The sequence below is a fragment of the Mustela erminea genome, chromosome 4 (genome assembly GCF_009829155.1).
Source record: "Mustela erminea isolate mMusErm1 chromosome 4, mMusErm1.Pri, whole genome shotgun sequence".
NCBI lineage: Eukaryota > Metazoa > Chordata > Mammalia > Carnivora > Mustelidae > Mustela > Mustela erminea.
In genome coordinates, this window is record NC_045617.1 from 141,895,642 (window position 1) to 141,909,084 (window position 13,443).

Sequence of the window (13,443 nt, forward strand, 5' to 3'; positions counted from 1 at the left end):
TTCTCTCTAGTTTTGTACATGTGTGAAACTTTCAAAATAAAAAAAATTAAATAATATCAATCATTTTTATTGAGGGAGATCTGGTGAACTCGTGGCATGACAACAGCCTTATACTCCATATGCCAATAATTCCCATGTTCTTCCCCAAATTCTGGCACATAGCAAACAAGCCAGAAGCTGGAGGTGGAGAGTCTATTTGCTCTGCACATTCAACAAAGTCACAAATTCGTTTTCAAATATTTTGCAATCAGGGAAAGCAAGATGTGTTTTTCTAGCACTTTACCCCCGCAAACCACATTTTTTTTCAAACTACTTTGTTTTCCACTGCACTCATCAAAATGTGTATGAGTAAAATCTATTTGTTAAGATAAATTTCTTGGTTTTTCATTTTTAATTTGCCAGGACCTTCTCTTATTCTCCCTTATGAGTTAGAAGTGAAATTAGAAACTTCGAATATGAAGATTCTTTGACTTTGGATTTCTTTTTTTTTTTTTTTTAAAGATTTTATTTATTTATTTGACAGACAGAGATCACAAGTAGGCAGAGAGGCAGTCAGAGAGAGAGGAGGAAGCAAGCTCCCCACTGAGCAGAGAGTCCGATGTAGGGCTCGATCCCAGGACCCTGAGACCATGACCTGAGCCGAAGGCAGAGGCTTTTACCCACTGAGCCACCCAGGCACCCCTTTGACTTTGGATTTCTTAATCAGATTAGAGAAATAAGGTTATGAGTACAGCCTACCTTATTCTATTAGTTGAAAGATAAAATGGTAGTTTTTCAAACATCAGAAAATGTATATGCTCTTTTCTATATACTTTAGAGAAACTTCAGTGGAGTCAAAAGATCTGCTAATTTCTGAGACCATGAATTTTTAAGTATATATATATATATATATATATATATATATATATTTTATCACAATCATGTCTTCATCATGGCTAAAATCCAAAGAGCACAAGTGAGTTTTTGGTTTTTTTTGTGTTTTTTTTTTTTTAAAGATTTTTTCTTTATTTATCTGACAGAGATCACAAGTAGGCAGAGAGGCAGGCAGAGAGAGAGGAGGAAGCAGGCTCCCCGCAGAGCAGAAAGCCCGATGTGGGGCTTGATCCCAGGACCCTGGGATCATGACCTGAGCCGAAGGCAGCCACTTAACAGACTGAGCCACCCAGGTGCCCCCACAAGTGAGTTTTTGATGAAAAGCAACATCCACTTGTCTTAACCATCACCTCCATTATTTCTGCTCCTTGGGGCAAACACTGGTTTCAGCTATCTTCTTAGACATGTGAGAGGGTCCTCTTAGGCATGATCATATATTATTTATCCCCAAAATGCTGAGACATCTTTATTTTCCTTAAATTAAGTTTTTGATATTATCTGTTCTACTAGATGGAGACGTAACCACTTTATGTCCCCTAGCTTGTTTCCTCTTTCCTCCAAATTAATTACTCAGTATTTGTAGACTGATAACCACTAAAATTTCAAAGGACACTTGTTTCTGTTTATTCTTTCATTAACTATAGGCGGTGCCTCTAGACCCCTTGCTTTGCATTCTGAGAACTGTTGGTACATTTGGTGGTCTTTATCCTTCCTACTACCTTCAAGATTTATCCAGCTCTCACTTTGTTGGGATATAATCAAGGTTTTTACCATTTTACTAAGTTTTGTATTGTGGGTTTAATAGAAAAATATCCACTCCATGTCATACTCTGATTTCTATTTCCCTATTCAGACTGATTGAATTTTGAGCTTTTTAGTATCTTTTTTTACCTCCATGTCCCCCTCATGGCCACAATTCCTTACTTAGCTACTTTAGATTCAGGATCCGATCACTTTAAAACTCCCCCTCATGATTTTCTCCTCCCTTCCCTTTATCTTACTCACATGGCAAAGCCTCATTCCTGGTTAGATCTACATCTTCACCTGCTCCGTGTTTGAAGAAAATGTGCAGCTAAGTTGACTGGTCTTGCTTTACTTTCATGACCATGAAAATCAAAGATCTTTCTGTTGCCTGGCACTCGTGTCATATTCCTGTGGTTTATTCAAACTCTTACCCCCTAGCCACTATTTTATTGCTTGTCCTCAATTCCTTCAACATCTCCTCTCCCTTCCTCACTCTCAGGGGATGACCTGGTTTTCAATCTCACTGAGAAATTATGAGCGGAGCTAATAGAACTTCTAAAGGCTCTAATCCCGACATCTACCCTCTTACCTTTGTCTATCCTGGGGCTATGAACGAACTACCTGTGCTCTTGTCTACACCCAGCCTCTCCACTGGGGCCCTACTTAAAACCAGCCTTACCCTACTGTCTCATGACAACAATTAATTGTCACCTCTGCGTCTTGTCTTCTGGATCATTTCACCAGTGTGCATACATTCTATAATCTTTCACAGAGATCACAAACTCAAAAAGCTCCCTTTTAAAATTTGTCTTTCAAACTCCATTTTTCCAAGGACAGAACTTCTGGAAATAGTTGTTTATGTTGAGAAATTGGCTCTAATTCTGATCCTTGTTCCTCTACAGATAACGTCTTTTTTTTTTTCTTTTGACTGTCCTTCACAGTTTTCCCTTTTTCTTTGGTTTTCAGCATTTTCAGTATGATATGTCTAAGTGTGTTTTATTTTTGGTATTTATTCAGCTTGTTTCTCTCTGTGCTCGATCTGTAGTTTGGTGTTTGTCATTAAATTTGCAATATTCTCAGCCATTATTTCTTAAAATATTTCTTCAGCTATTCTCTCTTTGGTCTCCTTCTGGGATTCCAACTATGCATATGCTAGATTATTTGATATTGTCCCACATCTCTTGGACGCTCTGTTCTGGTTTTTTGTTTTTGTTTATATTTTTATGTATTTTTTACTTTTGGGGGGCCTCCTCGTGTTTCTCTTTGCATTATTCAAGTTCAGGGGTTCTTTCCTAGTTGTGTTGCCTCTACTAATGAGACTTTGGAAGCCATTCTTCATCGTTGTTACTGTGTTTTTGATTTCTAGAATTTCCACTTGATTCATTCTTACAGTTTCCACCTCTTCAGTCAAGGATCTTGCATGTTGTCTCCCTTTTTTCATTAGACCCTTGACATATTACTTATGTGATATTTTCATTTTCCTGTGACATATTTTCAACATCTGTGTCATATCTGTCTCTGACACTGATAATTGTTTTTCTTGCTTTTTTTGTGTCTTTTGTGATATTTTGTTGAAAGCTGGATATTTGTATTGAATTAAATATTTTTTTATTCTTAGTGATGAGTATGTGGATGGGCGTACATCTACTTTTGCTAGGCCTTTGGTTTGGGAGTTGGTGTTGATTTCCTAAGGAAGTGAGCTGGGGTTGAAGTCTGTTGTTGTTACGGTTACGCTCAGTGGGACAACAAACCTTAAAGTCCTCGGCAATTCCCTGTTTAGCACGTAGGCTAGTTTGCCAGATGGGTTTCCTTAGTGCTCATTCTTCACTTAGCTTTGTGTCTCCCCTTGGTTCTGCTCCCCAGAGAGAATTTGTCTTTTGTACCTTTGAAGATGTATTCCATGATTATTTTCACTCAAAGCCTATTAATGTGTTGATGGGGACTGGTGAAGAGTGAGTTCTCTAATATTCTGATGAAATCACAGTCTTGGGCAGGCACTAGGACTCTGGATATCACAGGTACTCTTGCCTTGTAGAGGTAATGCTGGACCTTACACACATTCCTGCCCTTTCCCCAGGGATAGGGTACAGTTTTCCCTATTTCTTTTTCTGTCTCATAGTTTTTGTGGGTGTCATAATTGCCCAGAGGCTGAGATTCTGGTACTCTTCTTTCTGTAGATTAAGGTTTACCTATTGACTACCAACCTGTTCTCTGTATTTATGAACTTAGATTTTTTATTTGCTTAGATTTCACATGAAAGCATTCCTATTTGTCTGCCTCTGATTTATTTCACATACCATAATGCCCTGGGGTTTGATCCATGCTGTCACAAATGGCAAGATTTCATTCCTTATAGCTGCATGCTATTCCATATTTGGCCAATATAAATAATGCTGCAGCGAACATGAAAATATGTATATCTTTTTGAACTAGTGTTTTCATTTTCTTTGGATAAATACATAGGAGTAGAAACGCTGGATCTTGCTGTAGTCCTATTTTTCTTGTTTTCTGAGGCAACTTTATACTCTTTTCCATAGTGCTTTCCTCAATTTGCATTCCCACCAACAGTGCACAAGAGTTCCTTTTTCTTTTTTTTTTTAAATTTTTAAAAAGATTTTAATTTATTCATTTGACAGACAATGATCACAAGTAGGCAGAGAGGCAGGCAGAGAGAGAGAGAGGAAGGGAAGTAGGCTCCCCGCTGAGCAGAGAGCCCGATGCGGGGCTCGATCCCAGGACCCGAGTCGAAGGCAGAGGCTTTAACCCACTGAGCCACCCAGGGGCCCCAAAAGTTCCTTTTTCTTTACATGCTTACCAGCACTTATACTTCTTGTCTTTTTGAACACAGCCATTCTAACAGGTGAGCAGTGATGTCTCGTTCTGGTTTTATTTGCATTTCTCCAATGATAAGTGATGTTAAGCATCTTTTTGTGTACTTGTTGGTCTTCTCTATGTCTTCTTTGGAAAAATGTCTACTAAGGTCTTCTGCCCATTTTTTAATCTTTTTTTTTTTTTTTTTTTTGCTATTGAGTTGTGTAAATTCTTTCTATATTTTGTTTATTAGTTTGTCAGTTATACAATTTATAATTGTTTTCTCCTATTCAGTAGGTTGGTTTTCATTTTGTTAATGGTTTCCTTTGCTGTGCAGAAGCTTTTTAGTTTGATGTAGTCCCACTTTTATTTTTGCTTTTTTTGTTTTTGCTTTTGGTGTCAAGACTCCAAAAATCATTGCCAACTCCTATGTCAATTTTCTTCTGGGATTTTTATGATTTCAGGTCTTATATTTAAGTCGTCAATTCATTCTAAGTTAGTTTCTTTATATGGTAGAAGATAGTCCAGTTTCCCCACCACTATCTATTGAAGAGACTGTCTTTTCCCCATTTTATATTCTTTTTTTTTTTTTAAAGATTTTATTTATTTATTTGTCAGGCATAGAGGGAGAGCGAGCGAGTGAGCACAGGCAGAGAGAGAGGCAGGCAGAGGCAGAGGGAGAAGCAGGCTCCCTGCCGAGCAAGGAGCCTGATGTGGGACTCGATCCCAGGATGCTGGGATCATGACCTGAGCCGAAGCAGCCGCTTAACCAACTGAGCCACCCAGGCGTCCCGCCATTTTATATTCTTGACTCCTCTGTTATAAATTAATTGACCGTATTAAAAAAAATAAATTAATTGACCATATATATGTGGATTTATTTTTGGATCTTCTATTCTGCTCTGTTGATCTATGTGTCTTTTTCTCTGCCAATACAATGTTGTTTTAATTACTATAGTTCTGTAATATAGTTTGAAATTAGAAATTGTGATATCTCCAGCTTGTTCTTTCTCAAGGATGCTTTGGCAATTTGGGGTCTTTTGTGATTTTTTACAAAACTTTCAATTGTTTGTTTTATTTCCCCCCAAAAATACCTTTGGAAATTTGAGAGAGATTACACTGAATCTGTACAATGCTTTGAGTAGTATGGACATTTTAATACTATTAATTCTTGTATCCCATGAGCATAAACTATCTTTGCACTTATTTGTGTCTTCTGTTTCTTTCATTAATGTTTTGTAGTTTTCAAAATGCTCTTCTTTCACCTCCTCGGTTAAATTTATTCATAGGTATTTTATTATTTTTACTGAACCATAGATGAGATTGTTTTCTTAATTTCTTTTGATAATGTAAGAAAACACACCAGATTTCTGTATATTGATTTTGTGTACTGCAACCTCACTAAACTTATTTACCATTCCCAACGGTTTTTTGATGAAGTCTTTAAGGTTTTCTATATATAATACTATGATTGGATTTAAAATTGCCACTTTGTGATTTACCTTCTCTTTATCTGATATGCTTTTACTTCCTCTTTTCCTTCCTTCTTTTGGATTAACTGAGAACTTTTAAATTTCACTTGTTTTTACCATTAGCTTAATAGTTATATTCATTTTTGGGGAGGGATCTCTCTATCGTTTCTGATGTATGTCTTTGACATACTGTAGTTTTCCTTGGAATAATATACTGCTTCAGAGTATAAGACTCTTATAATTGTATACTTCCAGTTTCTCCCTTCCACTGATGGTGTTGTTTTTGTCATACATTTCATTTCTCGATATATTATTAACTCCACAAGACATTGTTACTCTTTGTACTTTTGGTGAGCCAGTATCTATTAAAAACATTGACAGTAAGAAAGAAGTCTCCTATTTACCCTCCAGTTTTACCATTTGTGGTTCTTTTCAGTTATTTGTGTAGGTGTACATTTCCATCTAGTATCAAATTCCTGCTGCTCGAACAACTTTCCTGAATATTTCATTATACATATCAACTAGAAATAAATTCTTCCCGATTTTAGTTGTCTCAAAAAGTCTCTGTCTCTGTTTTAAAGGATAGAGAACACTCACAGTTGTTGTAGATCTTCATTTGCATCTGTGTCATCTCTCTGTATCTATTGTGCATGTATGAGCAGAGATTTTTGGATTTTTAAAATTTTTTCTTACATTAATTTTGGAAAATTCTTGGCCATCGCCATGCCAGATATTCCTTTCACCTGCTCTCTGTTTTGCCTACTGAAAATCCAATTACATTTATATTAGCTGTTGGATATCCTGTTTCATTTCTTTCACACCTGTGGGTTTCAGTGTGGATAATTTCTATTGACTTTTCTCCAAGTTCACTTATTTTCTCCTTCAGTTATATCCAGCCTGTTGATTAGCTTATCAGAAAGATTCTTCTCTCTAATTATTTTTTATGTCTAGTATTTCCATTTTACTCTTAAATTCCTCAGCTGTTTATGAACTTTGCCCTCTCCCTCCATATCCTTTAATGTATTAATCATAGTTATTTTAAAATCCCTGTCTAGTAGTTATAACATTGTTAGAGTGAATAATCCATTGCCTGGAACTCAATATCTGAGAAAAACATTCCATTGTTAGCTAGGTTTATACATGAGTCTCTGCTTTAGAACACCAGTGAATTGAGCTGGAGCATATGGCTTAAGCTAGACAAGGCCTAAGGGCCTCTTCTGGTGCTGTAACTAAGGGCTGAATAATACCACCAGTTATGATGTGCCTCCAGAAAGAGAGAGTGGAGAGTAGTTCAATTACGGGTCTGGCAACACAGATGGAAGGTGAAGATGAGTTGAGAAGCATAGTGTGGTGCCTGCTTTTTTAACCATAGTAGCACTATTCATGGAAAATACCCATCCCTTGGTATCCCTAGAGGAGGAAAGTAAGTAAGCTGTGTTGGAAGGGAGAACTCTCTAGAGAGGTTCCCCTCTTTAGGTCCCTATGGTTCAGATAAAAGTAATCCATTTTTGTATGTAATTTAAAAAATTGTTTTAAAAGATTTTATTTATTTATTTGATAGACAAAGATCACAGGTAGGCAGAGAGGCAGGCAGAGAGAGGAGGAAGCAGGTTCTCTGCTGAGCAGAAAGCCTGATGGGATGCGGGGCTCCATCCCAGGACCCTGGGATCATGACCTGAGCCGATGGCAGAGGCTTAACCCACTGAGCCACCCAGGCACCCCTGTAATTTAAAAATTTTATGCTATGTTAGTTTTTCAAATATCTGGATAAGGCTTACTCCATTCAAACCGGGACTAATGGCTTTTAAGTTTTAGTATAGGGGTTCTTCACCTAAGACAAGTGAAAAGTTACTTCTAAAAACATTTAGATAAAAGAACAATGTAATTGAGAAATAAAGACAAAATCATAAGAAAGAGGGAGATTTGAAATGTATCTGCATAGGTAAAAACTAATATTTGAAAAATTTCACACAGATCATTCCTTTCAAATAAAGGTCAATATTCAGAATTTGTCCTCATAGTGTGACAACACTCATCAAGGTTAAGCTTGGCCAGTGCTTTCCATCAGAGAGTTTAACCTCTGTTTTTTGTAAGTATGATACCAAGAAGTCCTCACTGCCAAAAAGCCAAGCCTTGCACAATTTAGCAAAAATCATACACCATTATGGCTAGACTGCAACTCTGGGGAGGAAAGGAGCGAGCACTGAGACAGAGCCCGGTAGCCAAGAGCTCCAGTGGAATCTTAACAACAAACCACGGTGAATGCAAAGTACCCATAACGGAAGTGAGATTAACCGTTTTTTGACCCAGCTTTGAGTATCTCCTGTAACATGTCACATATCACGTATGTACACTGCAATTTAATTTTATCTTAAAGGAATAATATACGCATAAAACTAGCCATTAAGTATAAAACAGTAAAGTAATTTGCAAATTTTCCTACGGCATAATAAATTAAGCATGGAGAACACTAGGAATGCAATTTGCAGTCATTTATAATGCAGTGTTTTATGTTAATAATTCAAAATCACATACTATTTGGAGACACTTCTAATTAATGTATTTATGAAATTGTCAACTGTGACTGTTTTGGTTCCATTTAGCTAAACATTTCAACAGAATTTGCTTGTTGTTATTTAGTGTTTGCTTGATGGCATCGGCAACATCAAATGTAGGAGTAATGGAAGATGTTTGTGTAGGTTTTTTTCTTTTTTTTCACCTTGTAAGTACTCTTTCCTGTTCACACCTCCAAAAAACTCAAGTCAATGGCTGCCTTCTCTAGTGCCAGATTCAAATGCTTGAGACACTTTGTTTAAAAGTTTTAAATGAAAAGGGAGATATGTGCCTGGATCAATAATTAATTGAAGAGGAAAGTTCATACCTTGTTAAAGAGTCTTTTAAATAATAAATACACTTCATATCTCAAATTCATAGACACTGACATTTCTTTAGAGTTGATAACCATGCCTGTTAGGGGCCATTTCTTTCTATTACCATCTTTATTTGGATGTTTTTGAACATGAGGAGAAGACTAAATATTCATAAGTTGGCTGGTTGAAGTTTTATGATAATTGGAATTCATCCAAGCAAAGTTTAATCCTCCTGAGGGTATTTCAGTAAAACTAAAGAACAAAACAATCTCAAGACCAAAAGTAGTTAAAGTAGGCATTCAAAATTGACTATAGTGGTATCTCATACATTAGTAATAAAGGAAACACTACTCGCCTTTTTTCTTGTTCTACATTCAGATGAGTCAAATAAACCCTCTAGTCTTATGGATTCTTGAGATGTTGTCCAAGTAGAGGTAGACGTCCACTTTTTTCTCACCAGGAGATCTTCTGTCTTTCGCTTGGATCACTGATGTGGCCTGAATCAGGCAGAATAATTCATACCTTCTGTGAGTCACATTCACATTCTACATTATTGTCACTCACTTGGCAGCAATGGAGGTGTGTGTGGTTGGACAACACCAAGCTTAATCCCTATAACCTAAAATTTTCACATATCAGAAAGGGGATAGAGAGCTAACTGTAAAATGGCCTGGTATGCTTGGAAACACTGCCAGTTGGCCCTTGTGATATGTTCATTTTTGAAATCCTATCAAAGTTATCATTTTCATACCCCAAACCTACTTACTGATTATACAATGGAACTAGAACACTGAGTAATGTGACACTGGGGGGGGGGCGCGGAAATCTATGATATACTGATGGTTGTGAAAATATTCCAAATATTTGATAACCTTTAGAAGTATGTTGTGGTTTTCAAAGGGAAAACAAATTATGTTATAAATACACATGGGCAGAACTTTTAACCACAAAATGTTCTTTTAAAATTATGAAATTAAGAAGTTCATTTTGTTTTCAAGGAAGGAGATCATAAAATAAATGTAAAAAATAACAGGAACAATGAAATAATTTTATTTCTGCAGAAATTTAACAATAAGGCGCTCATCTGGAAAAACATGGAAGTTAATTGGTGCGTTTTTGTGCCTTAAAATGAGACACTTCCAAAGTTATTGTGTGATGTTTTAACAGGTAAAACATATACAAATCTGAAAATCCCTGGCTTTTATGCTTTTATTTCTTTTTTCCTTTCATAAAATAACAAAATAACTTGAACTTCAGAGTGTTTTATGTTTTCCTCAGGTTTTTAAAAGATTTTACTGGGCTTGAAACAAGAATGGGTTATTAGGAACAATACATTTGTTTAGTGACAGAAACTTATCTCCATTATGGGCAACTGGACCAGGCACACTAGGACTTTTTTTTAATAAGTTAGTAGAACTCATTCCAGATTCTGATTCTCCTTTTATACAGGTAAGCCTGTCTGCCTGGATGCGGTCAAACTGTTCTTTCTCAAAACCTTTAAATTGCATCAAAGAAGCCAGGCACCAAATGGTATGTACTGTGTGGTTTCCAATTTATACAAAGTTCAGTATCAGGCAAGACTACTTATGGTGATGGAAGATAGAATAATAGCTACCTCAAGAGAGGGCTGCCTAGTGACAAGGACATTTGTGCTGACTGGCTTATTAAAGAACATGAATAATGTGTTATGTATTTCTTTCAAAATATGTAAATCCAAATATTGTTACAGAGAGTGGTTAAGAGAAGGAATTGAATGGGGATGGGCTAATTTTATGAATTTTTGAAGAAAGTTCTAGAAAAGCAAGGACTGCTGACTTAATAAGAAACTCAGGATAAAATCTGCTCAACTGTGGGGGCGCCTGGGTGGCTCAGTGGTTAAGCTGCTACCTTCGGCTTGGGTCATGATCCCAGGGTCCTGGGATCGAGCCCTGCATCGGGCTCTCTGCTCAGTGGGGAGCCTGCTCCCTCCTCTCTCTCTCTCTGCCTGCCTCTCTGCCTACTTGTGATCTCTGTCTGTCAAATAAATAAATAAAATCTTAAAAAAAAATTTGCTCAACTGTGAAAAGTTGAGAATCAAGTATTCTGGGTGAAAAGCAAGATCAAAACAAGAGAATCACTTATATGTGGTGACTTTTTTCTTATGTTTGTGAAAACTTTGCTGAATCTGATAGGCTTAGATTTGATGCTAGCAGACCCCTTGCATTCTTTTTTTTTTTTTTTTGACTAAATCAAAAAAATATTACTGAATATTCAGTAAAATATGCAAAACTTAAGTGTGTACAATTCTACCAATTTTCACATAGGCTTGTACCTATATATCACCCAGAATTAAGGATAGAAAATTTCTATCCTGCAAGAGCTTCCTTATGCCCTTTCCTTATTAATGATTCCCCTCTCCCTGTTTTAACTGCTATTCCGGATTGATATTACCTGTTCTTGAAATTCATATAAATGCAATCATACCAAATTTACTTGTGTGAATCTTGTTTTGTTTTTAGATTCAAGTCTCCTTCACAGATTTTTCTGAGCTGATGTCACAGAAACCAGGGTTCTCTGGTTCCTGTTCTCCAGAGATCATAGTTCTCTTGCGGTGTGGGATGGAGTTTCTTTGCCTTCATAAGAGAACAGCAACCTAATGTCTTGTTGTGTGAGAATAGGAACCTAATGGTCTAGCTGTTTGTTACCGACTTTAATACAGCTCTCTGTCTTAAGTTTTCCATCTGCCATGGCAACAAATGGGTCAACAAATGGCAACTTCTTAGTCTTTCTGGAGCTCTGCTGATTGAATTGACCTGCTGCTTTTTTTTTTCCTTTTAAATTAGTTAATTAATTTTTTATTATGAATTAACATGTTTCTTATCACTAATAAATTATCTATTTTTGTCCAACCATTATCTTTATGAAAAATTGTCCAGAACTTTATATCAAGCAGGGTAGAAAAGAAAGATTTCTAGACTAAGAGATTAGACAGAGTATTTGTTCTGGTTCTGTTGTTAACTGACCAAGTAACCTAGGGCAAATTATGTAGCTCCTCTGGATTTTCGTTCGTAGTTTGTAAAATAAAGGAACTGATGTGTGCACAAGGTATGGGGAAAATAGAAAAACAGCTAAAATTATAGGAGAGTGCGAGTAGTTAAGAGTAACTGGTAACTTATTCAAGGTCATATTGCTACTAAATGGCAAAGAACTGAGTTTATCTGACTGTCCATAAGATGGTAGTGGAATTCAGGATATTAATTTTTTTCTCTTCTTATTAACAACTAGAATTTATTTTTTGCATTTATAGGTCACATTTAAAATTTTTTTTATTATGGTAAAATACACATAACATAAAACTATATTAACCATTTTAACAGTAGAGTCCAATGGTGTAGGTATATTCATACTATGGTACAACCATCACTACCATTCATCATACCATCCATCTCCAGAATGCTTTTCATCCTGTAAAACCGAAACTCTGTGCCCATCAAACAATAGCCCCTCACGACACCATCACCTCAGCCTCTGGCAAGTAGCATTTTACTTTCCATTGAGAATTTCTTTAATCCCTCCCCCCCATCCCAGCTTCTGATAATGACTATTCTCTCCATTACTATGTTTGGCTTTTCTTTTCTTTTTTTGATTCCACATATTAGTGAGATCATACAATATTTGTCTTCTGTTTCTGGCTCATTGCACTTAGCATAATGTCCTCCAGCTTCATCCATCTTGTCACAAACGATTTCCTTCTTTTTAAAGGCTGAATATCACATTTTCATTACCCATTCATACATCAATGGACATTTAGGTTGTTCCCATATCTTGGGCATTGTGAATCATGCTGCAATGGAACGGGAAGGCAAGTATCTCTTCGAGATGGTGATTTTATTTGCTTTGGGTACATACCCAGAGGTGGGATGGCTGAATCACATGGTAGCCCTATTTTTATGTTTTTGAGGATCCTTCATATTTTTTCTGTGGTGGCTATACCCATTCCCACCAACATTGCACAAGGAAGGGCTCCCTTTCTCCCAAATCCTTATCAATTCTTGTTATCTTTTGACTTTCTGATAATAGCTATCCTCCTAGGTGTGAGATTATCTCACTGTGATTTTGATTTGTATTTCCCTGACGCTTAATGATTTGAGCGTATTTTCATATACCTGTTGACCATTTGCATGCCTCCTTTGGAGAAATGTCTATTCTGTTCCTTTTCTCATTTTTTAATTGGGTTTTTATTTATTTTTTGCTGTTGAGTTACAAGTGTTCTTTATAAATTTTATATATATATATTTCTTTCCATTCCATAGGTTGCCTTTTCATTTTGTTGATTGTTTCCTTTGCTGTGCAGAATTTTTTTTTAGCTTGATGTAGTTTCACTTGTTCATTTCATTTTTATTGCCTGTGCCTTTGATGTCAGAATAAAAAAATATTATTGCCAAAACCAATATAAAGGGACTTTTCCCTTCTGTTTTCTTCTAAGATTTTTATGGTTTAAAGACATACATGTAAGGCATTAATCCCCTTTGAGCTGATTTCTGTGTAGGAAGATAGTGGTCCAGTTTCATTCTTCCATATGTGGACATCCACTTTCCCAACACTGTTTATTGAAGACACTGCCCTCTACCCGCTGTGTATTCTTGGAGCTCTTGCTGAAAATTAGCTGCCCATATATGTGTGGTTGTATTTCC